The 25,502-nt window shown below is 43.0% G+C and overlaps 2 long non-coding RNA genes across 8 annotated transcripts in view; one reads left to right on the top strand and one right to left on the bottom strand.

Moving 5' to 3' along the window:
• Window positions 1–25,502, bottom strand: part of LOC110343440 — a 286,166-nt gene that overhangs the window by 223,247 nt on the left and 37,417 nt on the right. The gene's annotated exons all lie outside the window — the stretch shown is intronic.
• On the top strand, window positions 4,120–15,135 carry LOC121144340. The gene is made up of 2 exons (XR_005881690.1): window positions 4,120–4,376; window positions 13,933–15,135. It is a non-coding gene; the product is annotated as an uncharacterized LOC121144340 (long non-coding RNA).

Here is a 25,502-nt window from a genome sequence, read left to right as displayed (position 1 = left end):
GCCTCGCACCTCACAAAACAGCTGGCCCTGGTGGTGTGAGTGTGGATGATGCAGACCTGAAGGCATGAGAACAGGAGAGCTGGCCCCACTCCCTGCTGCAGGCTGTGTTGGGTGAACGCAGTGCGGGAGAGCTTGCTCAAGCAGTGACCATGAGGGAAGGCTGGCAGGCTGACCAGCCCAGCTACCACCCAGGCCCTGAACCAGGGTCATAAGTGTGGGCGGTGGTGGCGCACGCCTTTAATCCCAGCACTCGGGAGGCAGAGGCAGGCGGATCTCTGTGAGTTCGAGGCCGGGCTGGACCGACAGCCTCCAAAACAATACAGAGAAACCCTGTCTCGCAAAAACCAAAAAAAAAAAAAAAAAAAGAAAAAATGTTTAGGTTTATCCAGTAAGGAGACACAAACCGTGACTCAACGATCCCACGTGGAGTTTATTGGTAGACAGGGAGGGAAAGGGGGGTGACAGGTAACCGACCTGTGCAGAGCTGAGAGAGACAGAGAGAGATGAGAGTAAGAGAGGAGATGAGATGAAGAGTAAGATGAGAGTAAAAGAGTAAAAGAGAGCATAAGCAGGCAGGGGTCAGTCCTTTAAAGGGGTCCTTTGCACCTGCGTGGTTCTCACAGAACTCTGGGCTGACCAGAGTGCTGCCTGAGTACATCCTGCCAGGTAACAGGGAAGGCCAGCGTAATGCCTGAACCTTTCAATGAGTTGGCACACACCAACATCTACCTCATTTATGAACTGTTGGAGCATGCGAAGGGACAAACCTACAGGTCCAAAACAGCAGGATGTCCATGTCACAGGACAACAGTATATCCAAGAGGAACCCCCGTGACAGCCCAATAGGTAGCAGAAACCAGAGGCCTCCAGTCAGGGCCACACTACAGCATCCACGACAAAATTTTTCTATTTTGTATTTGGTTGTTTGTTTTGTTTGTTTAATATAGTTTTTGGTTTTTCTTATAAATTTTGTTTTGTTTGGAGGGTTGCAAGGGAAGAGAACAGATGTAAGGGGAAAGGGAGGTGAGTGGGATCTGAATGCATGATGTGAAATCCACAAAGAATCAATAAAAGTAAACAAATAAATAACAAAAATTAAAAATGCATTTGAATATAGGTTGCCAAGTACCTGTGTCATCAGAGGGTCCTGTTGAGAAGGGAGTAGTACCACACAACAATGTCAGTGTGCACAGTGACAACAAGAATGTTATTTTAGAATCAGATCTAAATGTTCCAGGGATTTTATATCACATAAATAGACGACTAATAAGTGGCCTGTGTTCCCATGTCATCTGCCTCTATTGCACGAATGCCTCTCCAACAACTTGAATAACTTGTTTGAAGGGTGTTTCCCTATGAACAATCAAGGAAGTAGGAAATTACTGAGGCCTAGTTCACAGCTGAGTTAATGTGATATGTGGATTTTAGACCAACATATACCTAAAGGCTTACAGGAGCAATTCTAAAGAAAAGTGATAGAAGAGCTTTGTAGCATACACCAAAGAAGCCAGAAAATATATCCAGCTATCTAATGCCTAGAGAGAAAAAGGGCCTGGGAGGTGCATACATGAAGGTCGGTGATGACAACCAATGCCTTGGCCTTGTTTTTAAAGCAGACAATTTAGAACTGACCTTGGATAATGAAGGAAAAGAAGGCATGTGGGAAAGGTGTGTGAATGAATTCTAACAATGGGCTCAAACTGTACAGCTCCTTATGTCTTAAGAGCATCTAATCCTTAAGACTACTGCAAGAACCGCATGGACAGAGTAGCTTCTCAGGCATGCCTCCCTAATGCTGTTGCAATGAACCTGTAAAGCATAGTGTCCATGTTAGCAAAGGTGAAGACACTGCACAGGTTGAACATGTTACTTTCCTCTTCCCAGAACAGATTGCTGTGGATGCATAAGCATGACCTAAAGATCTGTGTTAAAGCCTTGTTTCCCCCAGGATAGCACTAATGGGGTGGGGAAAAGGGCTTGCTGGAAGACTCTTGGGTTACTGGAGGTATACTTGTGAAGACGGTAGTGGGACCAGCTTCTCAGTCTCCCTTGTCTTCTCAGTTCATGAAGTCACTAGTTTTCTCTACCACGTACTCCTGCCATGATCTGCCCCCTACACCAGAGACCCAGATAAATGGGACTGCTTGATCAGACCCTCCAGAACCATGACCAACACGAACTTTTGTTCTTAGAGAATTCATTGCTTCTGGTATTTTGTCATAGTGAAAGAAAGTTGACTACCACGCAGATCTAGTTACTTCTATTACAGAATGCCCTATTTGTTGGCAACAAGGACTAGACATCCATTTGGTATCAGTTGATCTCACTTGACCTCAGCCTAGATGAATCATCACTTGACCCTACTAGAAATTTGTATCTACTCCACATAGAGTTTCCCTTTATTCAATCTATTTTCTCATCATCACCGCACTTAACAAGCTTGACTTACCAACATACCTCCCATCAAACACTGCTTCCACCAAGAGATTGTTTTATGGCAAAAAAAAGTTAAGAATGTATGTAGAACTGTGGGATCCAAAATCAATGAAGGGACCGCGCATTGCTTGACTTAAAAGCAGCTAATAAAGGATACAACAGCATAGTAGAGAGTCTGGTACCAGTTGTGGGTTGGGACCTTGTACTTCAAGATGGAATAACACTGAATGGCAGTGTTGTGCCCCCAATATCTGTAATACAAGGCTCCAGGTGGAAGGATCCTTCCCTCTTTCCATTACTTACAGTATACAACTAACAAAGTATATGTTTCCTTATCCTGGAAACTTAGCTTCTCCAGGAGAAATTTTTACCTAAGAGATACTAGAAAATCTCAGTAAGTCATTGTAGACTTTAAACTTATATAGTGAGAGAATTTTTTAAGAAATTTTATTTCGCACAGTTGGATGGGATCTTTTAAGAAGATTGATTATAAATAGCAGTGCTCATATGCCTGCTGCCAGATTGGACAGGCAGCTGGGAAGGAAAGCTAAACACAAAATGGACAAGAATAAGAATACATTAGAAGCTGGTAAGGTGAGCTATGACCCCAGGAGGAACCGATACCTGTGCTGCTCTTTGAGCCTCCAAGTTCTGTAATTTAGGTTTATGAAAGTCAGAGGCCACAGAGCACAGGTGAGGAAGCACGTGGGGAGGACTGAAGGTGCTGTTGATCTGGCTGCTTCCTCGGTGAACTTACAAACACAGGGGCTGCATGGCAGACATTGGGATATATGTGTTCTGGGGAACCTGAACTGCTCACCGAGGCAGATCTAGTTGGGACCTCTGCTGAGTGTGGGGGAGGGGTTGTGAAGAGGAAGCACAACCCATCACACACACACACACACACACACACACACACACACACACACACACACCCTGACCCCTACTGCTACAGGACACCATTCTCTTTCTCCAGCGGCACTCCCTGGCCACCTGACTGGAGACTGTCGCAGGTGGGTCACTACAGTATGAAAGGTGTTGACATTCCCACTAGAGCTCATACTACTGGTCCTTTTCAGTAGGATCAGCCTTCACAGTCCTTCCACTTGTGAAATTCTAGTTACTATTACTGAGTGTATTCGCATGATACGTGCCACAGCTACAGAAGTTAGAGGACCACTTTTGCATGGGTTTCTGGGGTTACCCTCAGGTTGTAAGGCTTGAGCAGCAAGCACGTTTGCCCAGTGAGCTATATCTCCAGCACTGATCTCATGTTCTTGGATCCATTCTCAGTAACATTCCTTTCATATCCAGAGATAAGTAGAAAACAACCTGCTCACATGGGTCACAAGCTGCATTTATAAACAGGAGTCTCAGCAGAACGGGAGAGTAATATACTTAAGACCTTCAGCTTCATGATATTGCAACTGTATTTCTCCATCCCAAGTCTTTGCATGTCTCTAGTTCCCAACTGAAGTCTCCATCTAACACAAAATATCCCATGATTTGGAAGTTATTTATTATGTAATTCACTCGGAGAATTAGGCTTTGGGTATCGTTTCCTGAAATCTTAGCTCTGTGACTAAGCTATGTGAAGGACTTAAGTGCTTTGTCTGTTTGCTTTGGTTTGCTTTGCTTTGGTTCTGTCTGGTCCGAGCTTGTCTAGTTTGGATTGTACTGGAAGACTAGCACTCACTGAGAGTCCTGCTTCCATTTTGTAGCTCTTAAACTGGGAATTCAAAGCATCGAGTCCACCACTTTCTCCAGGATTTCCAGCATACTCCATCGTACGCCACATTTCTTCTAAAAATGGAGACATAGGCCATGTGTCCGCTAGGTGCTTGATTACAGAAGAAAATGAAACATTCACCATGGGATGTGATGAGCTATCGGTGGCCGTTGTCAGGGTAATGGTTACTAATGTTTTAATATCTAAGCAGGTAAGAAGATAGGCTCAGAAAGCTAACCCTTAACTTTCTGTTTGCTCTTCTCCAGTACCAAATGTAGCCTCACTCACGATGTGAACAAGGAATGGAATATTGGCGCTGATATAAAAAAGGGAGGGGCATTTATTTGGGGGACTTGCCTATACTACCGAGGAAGCTGGTTAAACAGATTGGGTGGGGCAACTGTGTTTGTGTTTGGACTGACCCTGAGGTAATCAGGGTTTGCAGTTGAGGGAAAAGAAAAGCATTTTGTTTTCATCTTAAATGGTCCCCCAAATGCTCATACGCTGGCTTCATCTCCAGCGTGGGAGATGCTGGGTGGTCATGCAGCCTCTACTAGGTTGGACCTAGTAGAAGGGAATTGGATCACTTCAGATACGCCTTTGGAGATGGAGACACTGAGCTAGCTAGCGCTTTCTCCCCCCCCTCCTCTCCCTCCACTCCACCACTGCAAGGTGAATAGGTTTGTGTGACCACACACTCCTAGCAATAGTGTGCTGCCTTGCCACGGGCACAAAAACAAGTGGGCACAGCGAACATGAACAGAAATTTCTAAAACTGTGAGCCAAAGTAAAGCTTTCCTCCTTGTTAAGTTCATTCCTTATAAGTTCATTGTCTCGGGTGTTTTGTCACAGTAATGAAACACTGAGTAGCACAGTAGACACATGGTAAAGAAGTAATCAACAATAAATTAGAACCTGCGCCTATCTCTCTCTGCCATGTGTTTGGGTGGGGCAAGCTACCTCATCTGAGATGCTGGTATCCCTCCTCATGGAGTTGCACTGATGCTTAGCGCTTGATACAGGACAACCAGTATGCCAGACTACTTCAAAATCATCTTAAAAGTGGTCATGCTGCTTTTCATATCACCTGAAATTATTTTTGTGATGATCTTTCCAAAAGTGAATAATGCATTTTCCAAGTAATTTCATGACAACAACTCAGAGACAATAGATACTTGGAGAAAACAAAGATGGCAGCAGTCACCAGCACCAAGCTTGGAGCCCTGAGGGATCTGGGAGATCCATGGAGGCTGCAAAGGGTGATTCAGCTGTGGAAAAGGAGTCTGCAGGGCCCAAAATAGCTCACGAACAACTAAGGGGGTCAAGGGCAAGCCTAATGGGAAGATGCTTATAAAGTGGGCTTATGAAATTGGAAAGAAAGATGGCGAAAGAGACCGCATGTGGCTGATCAATACCTTCGCTGCCACATCTCAGGCATAAAGGTTGCACCTGATGATGAACCATAGGATTGCACTGATGACTGGGAGATGTGCTGTGGCCTAGCACTCCCACAGAAACAGGTCAATACTGACTAGTGCCTGTTGGCTACCAGCATGCCTGTGCCACTTGTCCTTCTTGGAAACTGAGAGTGAGAGACAGCTGCCCACAGACTATAAGCACAATGGTCCAGAATGGTGAGCCTCCAGGCAACAGGCATTGAGGGTGGGGAGGTATGTGGTAGCCTGTGGCTCACACAACACCTGTCCTTAAATGTCCTGCCTAGTTGAAATATCACCCTGACTCTAAGCAACAGCAGGAATCTGAGATGAGCCGTGGCAATGGTCTAGTATTTATGTTGCTTAAGAAACCAGAAACTTGAGCCTAGAGGTGGTGGCACACACCTTTAATACCAGCACTTGGGAGGTAAAGGCAGGCAGATCTCTGTGAGTTCAAGATCAGCCTAGTGTACAAGAGCTACACAGGGAAACCCTATCTTGAAAGACAAAGAAAGCAAGGAAGGAAGGAAGGAAGGAAGGAAGGAAGGAAGGAAGGAAGGAAGGAAGGAAGGAAGGAAACCAGAAACTTTGAATCAGACCAACAATTCATTGTATTGATTATTTTCATATAAAGTTTTTTGGACAAAAATATACTGTGTGACACACTGCAGTTTCCAACAGATGAATAAAGGATCATTTTCTGAATTGGACCACATCAAAAGACTTCCATGGTCTGTGTTGGTCCCAGAAGCCACTTTGCTGTCTATGATCCATGACCGCAGGCTATGTTGAAGCCTGCAGTTCATGGGTATGTATATGATTTTACCAAAGACCATTCCAATGTCTCCAGTCTGTGCTGTCACCTGAATCCATGTTGTATCTGTGGGTCATGCTGCAGCCAGGGGCCATTTGATGAGAGTGGCCTGCCTGTGCTGCTGGGTGCATGCTGCTACCAAGGACCATACGAAATTCCCAAATAATCAACAGAAATGTTGTAAAAAGAAAATAGATGCTTGTACTCTATCAAGCAATATATATACATATTATTGTTATTAATATTAATTTTACATTTACCATCAGAAAGATGATTTAGACCATCCTTGCTATATGCAGACTGCACAGGAGGCGGGCATATAGAAATACCCTCTGCTGAACATGTATACCACAGAAAAAAAGTGTCCAAATTCTAAAAGCTCTGGCTGTGTTAAATTTCATACAATAACATGAAAGAAAGTTTTAAATTAATTTTAAATCAATTTAAAGGAACGAGAACAACATCCATGCATGGAGAAGTTCAAGGGTAATATGCTAAGGAGATGGCTTTCAAGTTGCATTTAAAGCCTGCATTGAGTTCCCACTAAGGACTAGGAAAATATCTTTAAAGAGAAAGCAATACTATAGGCAATGGTGTATTTCAAGGGAATCTCAGAGCAGCTGCTGTAGCAGAAACGATTGCATATTGACTGGAATGTGAATGGATTTAGGATAAGAACATCAAATTCAAGGATTGATTCGGGAACATATGCTGAATTTGAGCAATGATGCTATATTTAGTGTCCCATAGAGATATTCTGGGAATATTTTTAAGATGTATTTTATTTCATTTTATGTGTACGAATGCTTTGACTGCATGTATGTCTGTATATGTACCACATATGTGCCCTGGGAGGCCAAAAGAGGACACCAGATCTCCCCAAAACTAAAGTCACAGGTGACTGTGAACCACCATGTGGATTCTGGAAAAACCCAGGTCCTCTGCAAGACCAAGTGCCACCTCTCCATCCACACTTCAAGATTTGAAGTAAGAAAATGGCATGTGCCAAACAGTGTCGGTAGACACGGAAGGAACTGTAGGGAGGGAAACTGGACAGGCTGCCATGAATCAGAAAGAGTTCTAGATTGCAAGCTGGGAACCTGGTAACAGCTAACCTATGTATATTTTTAGGTAAGTCATTTCTCCCGTGGGATCTGGTTTTCTTCTAAGAAAATATCATGATGGAGGGATTAGTGATCTCCCAGTTCTCTTTCAGATCTAGAAGGTGACATCTGTGGAAAGTCAGTGTGATGATGACAGTGAGGGTAAATGAGTGACTTGAATGAGTCAGGAAGGCAGATAGTCACACCTTGGGGTACATTGAGTGTCTCAGATCTGAAATGTCATTTATGAATCAAACCAGTGACATTTAAAGAACAAATGGGCATCCTATAATTTAGAGGTTATTCCAGTCAGACCTAAATTTTAATAGACCAAATATTTTGTCTACTATTCCGAATATTTATACTTTAACTTTTAACCGTACATCTACCTAACATATTCCCAAGCCTTAAGTAGAAATACCATTAAACACATTTCTCCAAGACGATCTTTCCAAGCGTGTTAATCTCCATGCTATTGAGCTCACAGGATATTTGCTGCATATGAAAAGAATGAATACTTAGGATGGGTGTATATACTTAGGAATCATTATGCTATTGCAATGCTGTAATTTCATTTCTTTAAACCTAGAAATTCTGTCTTTCTTTCAAAACCAAGCTAATGCAAGGTGGCTTCAGACACTGGGTGCTTTTGTTGTAAAGCTAAAAGGACTTCACTTTCTGTTTGCTGTCATGGCCTGATCCCTTTGTCTCAGCTCTGTAGCCAAGGACTAGACAATTAAAATTTCCCAGAGGTCCTTTTCCTTGGCTCTTCACAAAGCTGCTGCTGGGACCCTGTCTCTTCACAGCAATGGTTCTCGCCTTCCAGTAAGAAAGCAAAGCTGAGAAGACTTTTCCAGACCTTTCAGAACTTGAGCATTGAAATGCAAACTCCTCTGGCGCCTCTGAAAATTCTGAGAAATTTTTGGGTTTGGGTGGTGTTTCCAGGAAACCTGGCACTCTGGTCCTGTTGGTGGCTGGTTTGTGCTCTCCCTTTCCCAATGACATTCAAGTCCAGTCAGCCTCTGACTGTCTCCTGAGGCCAAAATCCCAACTTGAACACTAAACAAAAGAGTAACTTTTTCTTTTTAAATTTGGAATGGTGACCAGTAAACCTCAAAAGCCTTCCTTTGTTACATCGTCTCTCCAAATGTACTTTAGCTTCCTGACCTGCACCCTTCTTAACCCTGTGGATGGGCCAGCACAGGCCTGAAAGAAGCTTGCAGCAACCAGGCTCATGCAGGATGGCGACATGGATGTGGTGAGGATGATGTGGGGACTGTTCTGGTCTCTCTAATGTGACATCCTGACTGCACTAAAAGTTGATCACCCACCAGTTCCACTTGTGTCCTAGAGGATACACAGTCCCTGCTCTAATTCTCAGTGTAAAATGAAGCCACTGTCTTTTCCATCTTCATTTCCTCAATAGGGTAGGTCAGAAAGCAAATGCCAAGAGCTCAATTACTCCATCACTACATTCTAATCTTATCTAGAATCAACTCCATTATGTTTTCCTTATATATGGTTTTAATGGGTGGTTTTGCTCCCATGATGTCATCATATAATGTTGTAAAAGATGGTATCTCCCTATTGTCTCACACACACTCACCTCCAGGGATAGAATCATGTCTGGCTTGCTTTTTATTTTCCATAGGTTAAGCTCAGTGGACATTTATGTAACAATGATGGCTTCAGGAAGGCATGTTGAAGGAACAACAGGGAAAATCATGCCACAGCAGTAGATAAGATCTCACCAGAAGTAAGGCTGAAAGGGTCTAAAGCCTTCGGGAGAAGAGCAAGTGAAATCTAAGAAGGAATAAGTTGTCCTTTGTCAAATGCTCTACAGTACTTTGATGTAGGAAACCATGTGCACCCTCCCAAATCACAAAATCGGGACAACTTAAACATCATAATGAAACCAAGTTAAAAGCACGATCCTATATTGAACAATAAACTTCTGTGTGTGTATGTGTGTGTTCCTCTGTGTGTATGCAGATGTATGTAAAGGCAAGCGGTCCACATAGTGTTATCTTCTTACATGGCTCTCTGTCTTATGAAACAACATCTTCATTTGAACCTGGTGCTTGCTGAATCATCTAGAGTGACTGGGCAGCAAGTCCCAAGGATTCTCCTATCCCATCCACTCAAAACCCCCAATTCCTGGGTTACAGAACACTGCACTTAGTTTTTATGTGTGCGCTGGGTATTCCAACTCAGATTCCCAACATTCAGGACGAGCACCTCACTGGCTGAGCCATTTCCCCACTCTCAACGAGAAACTTCTGGGATGCTGTTTTATCTTCTGAAAAGTAAGGCAACCAGCCAGACGGTGCTCAGATCCCACTGACAATAACTCTGAGCCATGGTTGTGCAGTCTTAAGGCTCTGAGAGTCCTCGACCCTAAATTCTTACACAAACAGGCCGTAGAGGCTTTCTTGAAAAGTTTAGCATTTTTAAACCCAGATGGAAGTGCAGATCAAAATAGGAAAAAAAACAAAAACAAAAACAAAAACTCCTGGCTATTATCGAAGGAATACCTACAGTTCACACCTAGACACGATGGAGATGCAAGCACAATGCTGGTCACACATTTTGTGCCTGAAGCAAACTTTCTGAATGACTATACAAATGCCCAGAGAGCCAGGGCACCAGCTTTGGGAGCTGCTTGTCTGTCAGCGTATCTTCTAGCACACGATCAAAGAGCTACACCAGGCATTCTGACCTCACTCTTGTGGCCAGGAAAGGCATCCCCAAGACTGGCTCCCAGAGCCATTCATTCCCATCAACTCTCCACTTCTCTCAATGGCTGGACAAAAGGCATGCCTCTAAGCATCTGCCATATATTTTTGTTTGTCTATGTGTCTATTTGGAAGACCTGGAGACTGATCTAGAGTGCTGTGCATACAGTTGTCCACTGAGCCATGCCCTTGCCCTGTTACATGGTTCTTGAGGTTCTAGTAAATAGGGTTGTCTCAGTGTTGATGTGAGACAGCAGTTAAAGGTTCCCAAACACAGATTATAAATGATAATAAATTAAAATATCCAAAAAGTTATAAAATTGTCATTTGTATTGCAACCCTAGTTTGGAAACCCACTATAGAACAAACCAGCTCTCCCTTTCATTGAAGATCTTCCCCCCATATACACACACCTCACAATAAGATGATAATTACAAGAATATGGCAATGAAGAATGTGTGGAGTGTGCTTAGTTACCAATATTTAATGTCTTATGATAAATGCAGAGAATATAGTGTTCATCACTAGAAGAAAAGACTACTTTTTCTTACATATGAGATATTAGACAAAGAATAGCATTCGTTTGAAAAAATTAAGTTGGGAAATAAAACATTGAGTGAGTGGCCTATATATGTTTTAGAAAATGAAAGCTTTTCAAAACAATGTACCTAGTTCTTAGAAGCTTCCAAACAAGCAGACTGACAAAGCAATTAGCACAACCAGTTCAAGGTGAATATTGGAGAGGGTGGGAAGTTATCTCCCAGTCAAAGCATGAATGCATGGCTGGGGACAGGGCCCAAAGTAGGGTGCTTGGCTGGCATTCATAAAGCTCTGGGTTTGCTCACCACCACCACAAGCTGGGGGCGGGGGATGAACTTAATCCTGTACTTGTAATCCTAGAACTCAGAGTCTGAGACAGGAGGATTACTATCAGCTTAAGCCTAGTCTAGACTACAACATAGTAATTTCTAAGCCAGCATGAGCTAAAGAATAAGATTTTGTCAAAAAGATGGTGATGATGATGATGATGAATGTATGCCATCATCTTCACTCTGTCACACACTTCATATTTAAGAAGTGACGTGGGGGTTCTCGCACAGGGCCCAGGAACACGTAGAGGGTCACAGAATCCACCTCACAGGAGGCAGAGGGTGAGAGCCAAAGACAGGAACCCTTGGTAACACACTATAAAAGCAGATTTTCTGTCAGAGAGTAAACATGGATGTGTCAGTTTTTAAAGAAATCAAAGGAGAAATTGCTTTCAAAGGCTCCAGAGTGGTCTCTGCTTTGAGGCCTAGGGAGAAATTGATTTCAGTAATTGAAAGAGAGTTTTACAGTGCATGAACAATCAGCTCCATGGGAATCCCCACCTGCATGGCAACCAACTTTCAGAATATCGGAATGAGGAAGTGTTCCATGCACAAACACGCCAGGTGGGCTAAGACTCCAGTGTCTTTCACAGGTGCTTCAAACATCTCCATGTTAAGGTCTGGAAACTGCAGAAGATTGTTGCTCTGGTGTGGCCATGTCACTGTCTCCTAACCAAAGGAAAGATTGGCTCGTTCTGGACTGAGTCATCTCCTGTTCCCCCTCTCCCTCCTCCTCGTCCTTCCTTTTCTTCTTTGTTCTCTTGCTTCTCCTGTTTTCCTTCTCTCTTTCCTCTTCTACCTCCTCATCCTCTTCCTACTCAGTTTTCTCTGCTGATAATGGAAGCAAGTTCACAGGTATCCATAGCAGCCAACTACAACCCAAACAGACAAATTCTTTTGCTCAAAAACTCTATTTTTCAATTTTAAATAAGGAGGAGACCAGAAACTATCTGTGTGTGTGTGTCTCTGTGTGTGTGTGTGTGTGTCTCTCTCTCCCCATCTCCTTCCCTCTCTCTGTCCTGTTAAAGGTAATTTCACAGGAAAGATGTAGTGCACTGATTATATGATAACCTTATGTCCAAACAAGGTCACCTGTAATATATTTCAAATTAATTAAAAGCATTTCCTAATGATCTTGAGAGAGGATTGCTGTGGACAACTTTGACAGGCAGCTTTTGTCACTGTGGTAGTAGAAGGAGATAGCAAATCAAAAAGAACGGTTTATTGCAGCTCGTGGTTGTACTTGGAGTTTCTTCCCAACCTGGTCGTACAGCCAATTAACCCCAAATAAACATACAAAGACTTATATTAATTTATAAACTGTTGGCTGATAGTTAGGGCTTCTTATTGACTAGCTTTCTCTTAATTAGTAACCCATAACTACTAATCTATGTATTTCTACATGGCCTTATCTTACCAGAGAATGCCTGAAGCATCCTATCTTCTTGGTCACTACATGGCATGTCTCTCTGGTGACCTCTTTCTGCCTACTTTCCTTTTCCCATCATTCTCCTTGGTTTGGTAGCCCCGCCTATGCTTCTTGCATGGCTTTTGGCCAAACAGTGTTTCATTCATCAAACAATAAGAGAAACATATATACAGAAGGCATCCCCCATCACACAGTCTTGGAGGCTTCAATCCATGATCATCTGGCCCATTGCCTTGGACCTGTGGCAAGGTAAGCCACAGAGGAGCAAGTGGTGGAGAAAACTGCTCCCCCCTCAGCAGCTGGGAATAAAAGCAGGGATGAAGCAGCAGTCTCAAAATCCTCCTCAGAGGCACGCACGGATGATCCCTCTCCTCCCATTAGGACCTGCTTCCTACCATAGCCAGGACTAAGGATCACATTTTCAATATATTCATGATTCAAGCTACCGCATGGATCTCCCTCAGCCTGGAATTGTAGATGTTTTATTTGTCTTATTTCAATCTATGCTTTAAGTTTGTTTATTTTATTTGTTTTTGGTATTTTGAGACAGGGTCTTTCTGTGTAGCAGGGCTGAACTCAGATTCACTGTGGAGGCCAAGCTGCCTTAAACTCACTGTGCATCCCAGTCTTGCCTTAAGCCTACTTTGTGTCCCTGGCTGGCCTTGAACTTGTCCTCTTCATAAGTGTTATGCTTTATAGGCATGTCTGTATTTGGCACCTTATTTTATTGAGTTTAACTGACCAAAAAATAAAGTATACACACACACACACACACACACACACACACACACACACACACAAACATGTTTACATGATATTTGGAAATGTATACCCATCGTAGAATGGCAACACATTTATCTCATCCATTTACCTTAATACTTAAATATCTACTCTTGGTAATATTCTAACATACATTATATTAATGTATTTTTGTTGTCATCACCATGATGTACAACAATAGAATATTGTGGCTTTTCCTTGCTTCTTCCCAATTCAGCCTCTAATCACCATTCACTTTGTATTTCCATAAATCAAGCCTTCTGGTTGGTTATATTTTGTGTGTGTGTGTGTGTGTGTGTGTGTGTGTGTGTATGTGTGTGTGTTTGCACTTGTGAGCACACACATGCACATGCAGGGTGATGGGTGTACGTAGGGGAGTGAGTAGACAACTTTCAAGAGTTTGTTCTCTTCTCTAACCATGTGGATTCTGGGGACTGAACTCCGGTCATCAGGTTAGACAGCAAGCACCTTCACCTGCTGAGACATCTCAACTTCCACGAACCGCCTATTAGACTTCACACGGAGTTAGTTGAGATCATAGGCTGTCTGTCTCTCTGTGCCATGGTATCCCCAAATGACAGACTTCTCTCTCGTTCTTAAGGCTTACCCGTTCTCATTTTCTGCTTGTGTGTTGTGTTGACCACTTTCCTGTTGCTGTGATCAAGACACCAAAACCAGCCTTTGAAAGCATTTACTATGGCTTGGATCTCCGCAAAGTCCATGATGGCAAGGGAGGCAGAAGACCAGGAGGCTGAGAGACACAACTTCATCCACACCCAGGAAGCTGAGAATGAAGTGGCAGGCCATGGGACAGGGCAGCAAACTCTCAAAACCCAGCCCTGCTGAGGTATTTCCTCCAGCTGGCCACCAAGCCCAATGGCCAGAGTTTGATCTCCAGAACCCTCATGATGGAAAAAAAGAACAGGAAAAAGTTGTCATCTGATCACCAGACATTCACACCTTTATTTTCTTTTTCACAGTGGCCATTGCTGTCAGTGAGAAGTGGTTTGTCACTGTGGTTTTAATTTGTACCTCCCTGATTAGTAGCAATATGATCATTTATTCGAGTATTTGAAGAATGTCTGTATTCAGATCCTTTGTCCATTCTCTGACTGAGTTATTTTCTCATGGCTGAGTTATGTAAATTGCTCACTTCTTATGCATTTAGGATATTAATCAGATATATCAGGTTAAAAATACTTCTCCCATTCTGTAGATGGATTCTTCACTCTATGATTTTAATTGTATAAAAGATTTTTAGCCCTTTTTGTTTTATTTAGTTTTTGCTTTTGTCTTTTTTTGTTTTTATTGCCTTGTGTTGGAGTTTTATTTTTAAAAATGGCTTCCCAGACCAATGTCATGGAGATTCCTCCATGCTGTCTTCTGAACTTCCGTGTCTCACATATGAGTCTGTAATCCATCTGGGGGTTTATTTGTGTGTTAAGTTGATAAGAGGGAAGGGACTCTCAGTGTTCTGCTTGTGAAGACTCTGTTTTCCTGACTCATTTGAGGATACTGGCCTGCCCTGCTGTATGTCAGGAGGCTAGCCTGCCTTACTGTGTGTGAGGAGACTGACCTGTCTACTGTGTGTGAGGAGACAGTCTGCCCTACTGTGTGTGAGTCTTCTCCTGGAGAAATTCCAGTTCCTTGGGGTCCAGTGTTTTAATAGCCTGATAGTCAAAGGGTAGGTTGTCTTATTAGAATACCTTCATTCCTGCCAGGCCAAGCACAGTTATGTCAATTATGTTTGATATGATTGATTATTGGTTATGGTCATAAAGGTTGGTCTCAGTTGTCAAATTGACTGGAGTAAGAGATGCTTGACATTGACAAAGTGCACCCGTGGGTGTTTCTGTGGGGGAATTTCCAGAGGGGACTGGGGTAGGGGACAGTGTGTTTCCTTTCATATAAACTTCACCATACAATGGGCTCAGGGCCCAAATAGGAAAAAGTTGGAACTCTCAAGAACTCCCAGTCTTCAGTTTTCAGCTGGAACTGCTGAGACCTCCTGACTCTTAGACTAATAGCTACCATGCCTCTGCCTCTCAGGCATGCTGGTGGCCACACATGGACTACCCAATTTGCCGTAGGATAAGGCGATCTAATATATCCTTTTCCTGTACATGTATCCTGTTTTCTTTACTCATTTCTTTGGGTTTGCTCCCCTCAGGAACCTGACTTCCACCTTCTGATGGTCAGTGTTAATTACCACCTGGCAAAAGTCACGGTGGAGGATCATATATATCAGGTTGGTCTGTGCCCGTACCTGGGAGAAGCCTGTTACCATTACAGCAACTGAAGTGATAAGACCAGCCCACTGTGGATGGTATGTTCCATGGAATTGCTTCACATGTGCTCTATTCTGTCACTCTTTGGAAATCACGCTTATTGCTAAGACACACATGACGGATTGCCTCCTTTTCCTTCCACTCATGATGCTACTGTGTACCATAATGAGGTCACATATGTATGTGGAACATGCCAGTCCAAGGTCCATACATACCCTGAACTGCTTGTCACAATACATTATTGGGGCATAAGGTTAAAGACAGTGACAATGTCGTTTGGGTGGCAAGAGGCATGCAGAAGTGGTTGGCCCAGGACCTGAAAGCAGAAAATTCCAGAATCCTGTTTAAGGACTATGTGGTTTAAAAAGCACACACCCCCAGACCCTCTGGAAGCAGAAGCCTTGGAGAAGAAGGTACCCAGAAAGCCCTGGCTGCTGCTGCTGTGCTGGGGCATGCCGTGCACACAGCTCACTGAGGAACTCTGACCTACATGACCCGCCTCTATCGTCAGCCCCACTTTTGCCCTCCCTACCTGTTCCTCACGGTCTGACGGTTTTCCTTCGCAGTCAATGGTAGCAGATCAAATACCACTGAAAGGCTTCATGATTACAAAATCACATGCCACTTCTTCATTCTTTATGTCCTTTTCTATATCTACACCAGCTGTCGTCTAGGGATCCAAAAGCTCTTTTTGTTTTCCATACCATGTTACGCACATACATAACATCTTTCACTGATATGATGTAGTGTTCTTCACTGGATGCTATTCTCTGAGGAACTGTCTCAGCCCTCACTAGTCTTCTTTTCCAGAGTATCCACGAAATCAGTCCAACACTTTCAACCATTATTTCTAGAAAAATAGCCCTAAAATCTTCAGAGTTCTTGAGCATACTCCCCAATAGCCTCTTCCAAATATATTTCTCAGGAGTGTTCTACTCACGTATAAATTCACATTATTTATTTATTCATCAAACATTAAAGAGCAACAATGTGCCAGGCCCTATGCTAGAGTGGGGGTATGAAGCAAAAGTAGGATTATCTATGATTTTCAACATGCATAGTTTAATGAAGAAATGCAAGGAGGTAACCACAGGGCATGACTTTAAGATTCCGTGAGGTGAGTGGGAAGCCCTGGGTACTTAGGGTGTAAAGCCAACTAGGAAAGTCAGGCAAAGCCTCCAGGAAGGCACAAATTCAGTACCAAAAATGTAAGTAAGAGGCAGTGGGGGGAGGGGAGACTAAGTAGTAATGGTCATTTATTAATTCCTTTCTGTCATCAGTGCAGCCTGCCTTCATAAGGCCCCATAGATACACGCTTTGGGACATTTCTCAGAACTCAAAAGGTACAAGTCTCCCATTCACCAGCAAGGCAAACTCAGGGTGTGGGGATACGCATGCCTTGGTCATGGCCAGCCGAATGATCTTCTTAAACACTGAATTTTGAGTAATGAAATCATCACTTTTTTTTTAGGTTTTTTAAATTTCACTTTATGTGTCTGAGCATTTTGCCTGCATGTATGCATATGTACGACATGTGTCCCTGCAGAAGAAAGAGGAGTGGGTTCCCCAAAATGAGTTATGGGTGGTTGTGAGCAACCATGTCGCTAGTGGGAACCAACCCTGGGTCCTCTGAAAATACAAGTGCTCTTAACAAGAGCATCTTTCTGGTCCTGGATAAATACTGTTTTATAGGACCAAAGAAGACTAAGAGGCAGCAGCCAAATAGGTAGAGAAAAAAACACAGAGAGTGAAGTTGAAGGGAAGAGAAACAAGTGTTCCTAGAATGCATCACATTATGGGTAAGATCTCTGGGACTAGGGTGACAGATTTGAGACTCTGCACTTCAGGTGAGAGATGCATGACTGTAGACAGCTTTCCTAGGTTCCCAAGAAAGGACTTGGAATATCACTGCATTGCCCCAGATTAAAAGAGCATTCTCGTGAAAGGCTTTCAACATCTGTGCTTGTCACTAACCATGATGAACCAAGAGCTCACTACAGCAAAGAACTGCAGAAGAGTCCAAAAAAATCAGAAGAGAGCTTGTCACCTGGAGTCACAAAAACAGAAATTTCTGGACCCTGAAGAGAGTAATTCACGGGAAGAGAAGGGAATAGAAACTAGATCTCAATGGACTACAAAGACCAATGTGTGTACAGAAACAAGAGACAATTATCCAAGAGCAGATGGTCCTAACAGGGAAGTAGTAAATTCAGTGATATCTGGTAGATGACACGGAGTTAAACATAAAATTGGATATTCGTCCAAGATGAGTGATATTTGAAAATACTTAAAAGCTAGCAGAAAGGATTAAGTGAAAAATTATTAAGACAGGGATTAATTGTTTAAATCAGTACATCTTATGGTATGGTCTGCACACCCCTCTGCGTCCTTAAGACCTCTTCTGTGGAAGTCTAGCAAATGAAGACTCTTTTAAAGACCACAGTAATACATGATTTCCCTTGCTGTCCATTACTTCTGCTACACCTGCACAAACATAATGGTTGGCCAAATTGCCGGCACCTTGGCACGCATTAAACAGAGCCATCAAACCATCTCCTTCACCACTATACACACAAAATCAATGCCAGCTCCTTATAACGCCCCTAGTGGGGGACAGAAAGTGTGAATTTCGTTCTTCCTAACCCATGAGAACACGCCATTTTAATATCCCATGTGGTAAATAAAGTAGAACGCATGCAAGAAACATTTGGGCTTCAGACCCAGTCAGTGGTTTTGTTCACGCCACATGTGAGCCAAACCCCTTTCTCAAGAAATAACATTTTGACTTTAAAGAACAGCTGGCAGACCATGATTATTCAAATTCAATGTTTGAAAAAAATTCTTGGAAATAAACAAAACGAGCCTTTCACTCCAAGAAAACATGGCAGTATTGTTCCCATTAATAATATTTGAGCTTTCAAGCAAAAATAATAATGTTGAAAATTATAATTTGTCTGCCCTCCATGAGTTTGACAGTACTCTCAATATTAAATGCTTTCTTGATGTGATTAATGGCAATGTTTAATGAATATGGTGTTCTGATATTGTAAAACAAATGTCGCAGTGCTCAGGAGAGTTCTAGCACTCAGTAAACCAGGCGCTGAAGCCTTGCTTTCGAGAAAGAGGAGTCAAAATGAGAAATGAAAAAATGATCTTAAAGTGCCCAGACCTGAAAATTTCATGCATTTCAGGTAAGTTTAAAACACTATTGTTCAGTGTGGGTCAGAGGATAACTCCCTTCTCAACAGTATCCACATATGAGGCTAGATTTCTTACCGTACTTCCCCAAACTACATTGTCAGACAGATGACACACGCAAGTGAGCACAAGAATCCACTGTCTCTGTAAAGCCAGGTGTGGAGAGACTTGTACAAAAGTAAACCAGTGACTGATTCCTCACTAGTTGGCTTTACTTGGAAGAATAATTTGTATTTATTCTTTAATTAAACTTTAATCTAAGCCAGGCATGGTGGGTCACATCTATAATCCCAATTCTATGGAGACAGAAGCAAGAAGAGCTGCTACAAGTTCAAGACCAGCCTAGTCTACACAGCCACAGTCAAGCCAGCCAGGGTTGACTCAAAAGTTTTAAAAATTCAATGTATATTGTTATTAACACTTGTAAAACTTTTCCAAGTTACCTGTTTCAGTTCCTAATATAGCACCCCCACAAACAATTTGCATCAAAGCTCATGGCACATACTGTTGGAAACCCTTGGCTCAAATGTAGGACAATTATGTGTTACAAAACTTAGTGTTTTTGCAGCACCTGCCAAGTTCTCTACTCTTGTAGAAACTCAGTGGTTTAATTGTAGAAAAGAAAAACTGTCAATATAATTTGTCTTTTGATTGTATTGTGTGAAGATGCTTAATTTTGAAAGTTGGTATTTGAATTATTTATGTGAGTTTCATTTAAAATAATTATGGTTTGGGATTAGGGCAGAATTTCCAACAACTTCTGAAGTGGCCCTCAACATACCCAGTCATCTTGTACTATGTATCTATATGAAACCGAGTTCTCAGCACTGATCATTATACAATAAAAATACTGACCCGCTCTGAAAAATGTTGTAGATGCACTATGTGCAATGTCATATATTAGCCAAGATTTATTTCTTTATGTAAAAGTAAATAAGCATCTTATTACTGTGTAAATTTGCTCTTGTCTCTAATAAGTTATATTTGTTATTAGTTTTGATAAATAATGGCATTAAATAATAACACATATGTCAAAATTATTTAAAGTCTGGGATTAGCTATCAGCAACTGCTTGATTTATGCATTTATCTAAATTCCTGGGCTCAGATAAACATTTCTCAGGTGAAAAGGTACCATGATAACAGGTCTCAGGGGGTCTGGATTAAAGAATGGTGCTACCCAAGTTGTTTCCCAATGCAATATGGTCAGCCACAGAAACATACATACAACATTATACAGGCTGAACAGGTTGTAGGGAGGAATGTATATGAGCGTATATGCATTTAACAATAATTAATAAAAATAGTCCATGAATTTGAATGAGAGCAAGGAGAAGCATAAGGGAGGGTTCTTAGAGGAAAGGGATGGGAAAGTGATATAATTACAGTACAATTGTATATGTAATAGTATATATAAAAATAAGTGTAGTATGATGATGTAAGTATAATACAGTAAAAGTAAAAAGGAGTAATAAAGAACAAACATCATGCTAAGGGGACAGCAAGGGGTAGAATCGAGAACAGCAGTAAAGCCAGGTATACCAGTGCACACATTTGATCCCAGAGCTCAGGGGGAAGAAGCAGGTGGATCTCTCTGAACATGAGCCAGCCTAGTCTACATAGTAAGTTCCAGCCAGTCAGGATACATGGTGAGACCCTGTCAAAAAATAAAAAACAAAGGAGGGAGGGAGGGAGAGAGGGAGAGAAGGAAGGAGGGAGGGAGGGAAGAAGGATGGGTATTTTTAAAGGACAGCAATAAAGGAAACACAGAAGGACACCTCCCACAAGAAACAGAGGAAGGGGATTAGAACAATAGCAAAAAGCATTCTCGGGTTTTGAGCAGGAATTTCGACATAAAGGTTTGATTTCATGTTGCTGTCTAAGTTGATGGCGGGCGGATAGCAAGTTGGTATCAGAAGTTCAGTCACTCACAGAACAGAGATAGAATCACCTGACAACAACCACAACTGAGCACCAAGGACTCCAGGAAATGATGGCTAGAGAAGGATCTGTTCCAAGATCCTAACAGGTGTCTGAAACCAGGAACAGTATTGCATTCTATTCTCTCTCTCTCTCTCTCTCTCTCTCTCTCTCTCTCTCTCTCTCTCTCTCTCTCTCTCTCTCTCTTTCTCTCTTAGACTTATAACCAAACGATGTTCCATCATATCACAAGCACATTTTAACAACTATGTTTATAGCAACTTTATTTGTAATAGCCAGAAACTGAAAACAACCTAGAGGTCCCTCAACCAAAGAATGGTCAAAGAAAATGTGGTACATTCACACAATGGAGTATTATTCAGCTGTTAAAAACAATGACATCAGGAAAGTTGCTGGCAAGTGGATGAAACTAGAAAAGATCATCCTGAGTAAGGTAACCCAGACCAAGAAAGACAAACATGGTATGCATTCACTCATAAGCGGTTATTATCCATAAAGTAAAGGATAGCCATGTTACAAGCCACAGCTCCAGAGAAGAAAAGTAACAAGTGGGGTCGGAGGGGAGAGATGTATGAATCTCACTCTGAAGGGGAAATTGAATGGACATTGCCTGTGGAAGGGGAGCCTGGAAGCGGGAATGGGGATAGGAACAGGAGGGATCAGTTTGAGGGGGGATGAACAGAGAGAGAGTACTGGGGGAGATGACTGGAATGAGGGGCATCTCTGAAATGATCTAGAAACCTAGAGCAATGGAAACTCCCAGGAATCTATAAGGGTGACCCTAGCTAAGAATCCCAGCATTGGGGGAGATGGAGCTTGAATCAACCATGCCCGATAACCAGGCAAGATTTCCAACAGAAGAACTGAGACAGCAACCCAACCACAAGCCCTTTGACCTAAAATTTGTCCTGCCTACAAGATGTTCTAGGATAAAGACGGCACAGAAATTGTGGAAGTGACCAACTAATGACGGGCACAGCTGGAAACACATACCCTAAGAGGGCGCTCCCCCTGAGGACCAGGACCCAGAGGTTGGATACCCCAGACCTAGGATGGAACCAAACACTAATGTTAAAAAAAAGTCAATGAAATGATTCCTAATGATATCCTGCTATTCTCATAGATTGCTACCTAGCCCAACTGTCATCAGGGAGGCTTCATCCAGTAACAGAGACCCACAGTCAGAGTTCAGGGAATCCTACAGAAGAGAGGGAGTAAAAATTATAGGAATCAGTGGTGTCAAGGACACCACAAGAAAATCCACAGAACCTACTAACATAGGCTCATAGGGACTCATAGAGACTGAACTGACAACCAGGGAGCTGCATGAGACTGACCTGTATGTTACAGTTGTGTAATTTGGTCTTCATGTGAGACTCCTAACAGTGAAAGCAGGGCTGTCTCTGACTGTGATGCCTGTTTGGGGGATCCATTTCTCCTACCAGATTGCCTCATTGAGCTTTACTAGGAGAGGGGATATCTAGTCTCACTGCAACTTGATGTATCATGGCTGACTGATATCCATGGGAGACCCACCTATATCTGAAGAGAAACAGCAGAGAAGTGGATGGGGTAGGGGAGACTGGAGGGGAGAGGAGCTGAGAAGAGGGGAGGGAGGAAAAACTTTGATTAGGATGTAAAAACAAAATTATATAAATCAATAAACACACACAAAGATACCATTAAGGGCTGGGAGCATAGCTCAATGGCTAATACAAGGCACTGTGTTCAATCCCCAGTACAATGTAAATAACAAAACTTAAAAATATAATGTGATCAATAGCAGCTCCATGCTCTCATAATTTATGAAACTATTACGTGTCCCTTGGCAGATTATTAAAACTATTTCAACAAGTGCACATCTCATGCCTGACCTTTTTGCATGCTGGGAATAGAACTCCAGTCCACGGGGATGGCATGCACACTACCCATTGAACCATCTCCCCAGCTTTGTGTGGCAATTTTTTAAGGGTTTTGCTGTTGTATCAGTTACTTTTCTGGCCCAGTGATCAAGGCAACTTGTAGAAGAAAGAGTTTGTCTGAGCTTATGGTTCCAGAGGCGCAAGAGTCCATTGTGGCAGGGAAGCATGGCAGCAAGCCACAGCATGGCATCTAGAGCAGGAAACTAAGAGCTCACATCCCAACTATTAGCATAAATGACAGCATGAAACGGAAGTGGGGGACAAGGCCTCAAAGTCCTCCTCTAGTGACATCCGTGATGCAGCAAGGCCTTGCCTCCTAAGCTCCCCAAACAGCACCGCCAACTGGGGACCCTGTCAACACTTCAAACCTCCCCAGATGGGAATGCTCCAAGGAAGAGGTGACTGCCCAGATGTATTTAAAGACAAATCAGGGAATCGTGTGACAGAGACTGGGGAAAGGGTCACCTTTAAGACCACCAAGGTAGAGGCTATCCAGGTGTGACAGCATGGGGTCTCTACTACAGGAACACAGGCCAGTGTGCAACAAAATACACAAGCATGGGAAGTCGAAACCACTGGAAAGTAGACTTGACACTTCTGAGACCTGGTGCATGTCTTCAAATACACCTTCCCAACAGCAGCAATGTTGGAAAAGGACGTGCAGAGGTGCAGAAAGGGAGGAAGCACTGTCCCAAGTTCATCAAAGCTCATCCGACCCGGCACATTCCTCGTTGCTTGACTGCTCCGAATCAGTTTCTTTGATGGAGTCATAGATTGTAGTCGCCATTAGCTACTTCTGCATTGGAAAGCACTCTAGCATTATTGTAAAAGCATTTTTAAAATACCTAAAATTATACTTTTTCCTGCTCAGCCTGTTATATCATGGTGAGCACACAATTGAACAATTGAAAACGTCTCTGCTCTTGTGTACTGGGGTGTGTGTGTGTGTGTGTGTGTGTGTGTGTGTGTGTGTGTGCACTTAGAGGCCAGAGACCAACATTCAGGGGCTTCCGCAATAGTCTCTACCTTGTTTTCTTTTGAGATAGGGTGTCTCATTGAACCTGCAGTTCATTAATTGACTAGACTGGCTATGAGCAAATCCCTGGGCTCCTCCTGTCCCCTCCTAACCAGCACCAGGATTATGGGTTCACCGCCTTTAGCTAGCATATCACCGCTCTGCTGAGCCCTCTGAGCCCATGATCTACTCAGGAAACTGAGAGTATCTTTGTTAGTCAGTACGATATCTGAGCGGCCCTTAGTGACCATTATGGGTGATAGTGCGCACCAAAGTGCTACTTTAGCTCAAATACAGTCTAATGAATTGAAACTTGGAGCAATCTCTACTCCAAGCTGCATTCAGATGATTAGCTAGTTTTTTAAGCTGGTCCAGCTCAGTGGATCCCAACGTTATTGGCTTCCCAAAAAGCTGATTTTCCCCTGCAGTGTCTACACTGCCTCTAAAGCACTAGCCACGCTCTGGACTGTCATATTAGCTGGGTAGGAGATAAGGAGCAAGAAAAGCATCCAGTCATCCAACCACATTTCTGCTTCTTTGTACAAGCTGCAGATGAAACACAGTCACTCAATAAAGTCCTTCTGTTTCTCTTTCCCTCTCTCCCTCCCTCCCTTTCTTTCTCCCCACTTGCCTGGACAGGGGAACCCTAGACCCTTTGGAGGTCCGCCAGTCACACCAAAAGAATCTCTTGACTATTTTCCCAGGGAATTCCTGCCTTAAATGTCAGCAGAGCACAGCTCTGTGGCAAAGGCAGTGGCTTATAGGTCTGAATCAAGGAAAATGCACTTGTTCTACCAATTAGGACACTCTGCCCCATCCATGAGGCACGAGGGAAGGGGAGATTAATTTTTAAAAGATTCTGCATTCGCTGGGATGCAAGTTTACTCCCTTCCATTTCAGCAAGCTGAGCTGAACTATCTAGTCCTTGCTGTTGTTTAATCGTTGTTTTTATCTGGCTCTGTGAGAGGGGAGAAAAGCTGGAAACTACCCTGAATTACGACCCTGAGACAACGCCCCTGATGAGAGCACAAAGCTTCCCTAGGCCTTTGCTGTGGTGGCTGTAGTGACTGTGAAGCGGCTCTTGTTTTGTTTATGTGTTTGTTTCTAATGAATACAGAAGACCTGGGCTGGGGGAAATTCAGGACGCCAAGATTTGTGAAAAGGAAACAAGATTATTAGATGGGACTGAATCTTCTCCACCTGGCTGCAGATACTTCCCAACTGGTACTGAAGCACTGCTTGTGTGTGTGTGTGTGTGTGTGTGTGTGTGTGTGTGTGTGTGTGTGTGTTCATGTGTGTGTCTTTCAGGCAAACGTCAACATAGGTGTCTTCCAGTTGCCCTCCGCCTTCTTGAGACAGGTGTCTCACTGAACCTGGAACTCACTGTCGCAGATGGACTGGCTGACCAGAAAGCCCCAGGGCCCTCCTGCCTTCACCTCCATCCATAGTTCTGAGATTGTAAGCACATGTCACTGTGCCAGCTTTTATGAGGGTGCTGTGGACCAAACTCAGGTCCTCAGGCTTATATGGCAAGCTCTTTACCAACTGAGCCATTGCCAAAGTCCCGTTAGTCCACCTTTAAAAGACTTAGACTCATGCTATCCAATGTGAAGAAACAAGTTAATTCCTACTGTCCTTTGCATCTAAACTCAGATCCAAACAGCTCACTTTGACTAAGTTTCCTGCCTCCTACTGCCTCACCACCGTTACCCCAAGCTTTCTTCCTGGCTGTTTTCTGGACTCATATCCATAGGCAAGCCCACAGGGAATGTCTGTCTATATCCAAGCAAGCAGCTTGCTTGATGCTC

Source organism: Mesocricetus auratus, unplaced genomic scaffold (assembly GCF_017639785.1).
Source record: "Mesocricetus auratus isolate SY011 unplaced genomic scaffold, BCM_Maur_2.0 Super-Scaffold_100015, whole genome shotgun sequence".
Classification (NCBI taxonomy): domain Eukaryota; kingdom Metazoa; phylum Chordata; class Mammalia; order Rodentia; family Cricetidae; genus Mesocricetus; species Mesocricetus auratus.
Note: the sequence above shows the minus strand (reverse complement) of the source record. Positions and strands in the feature narration are given on the sequence as shown.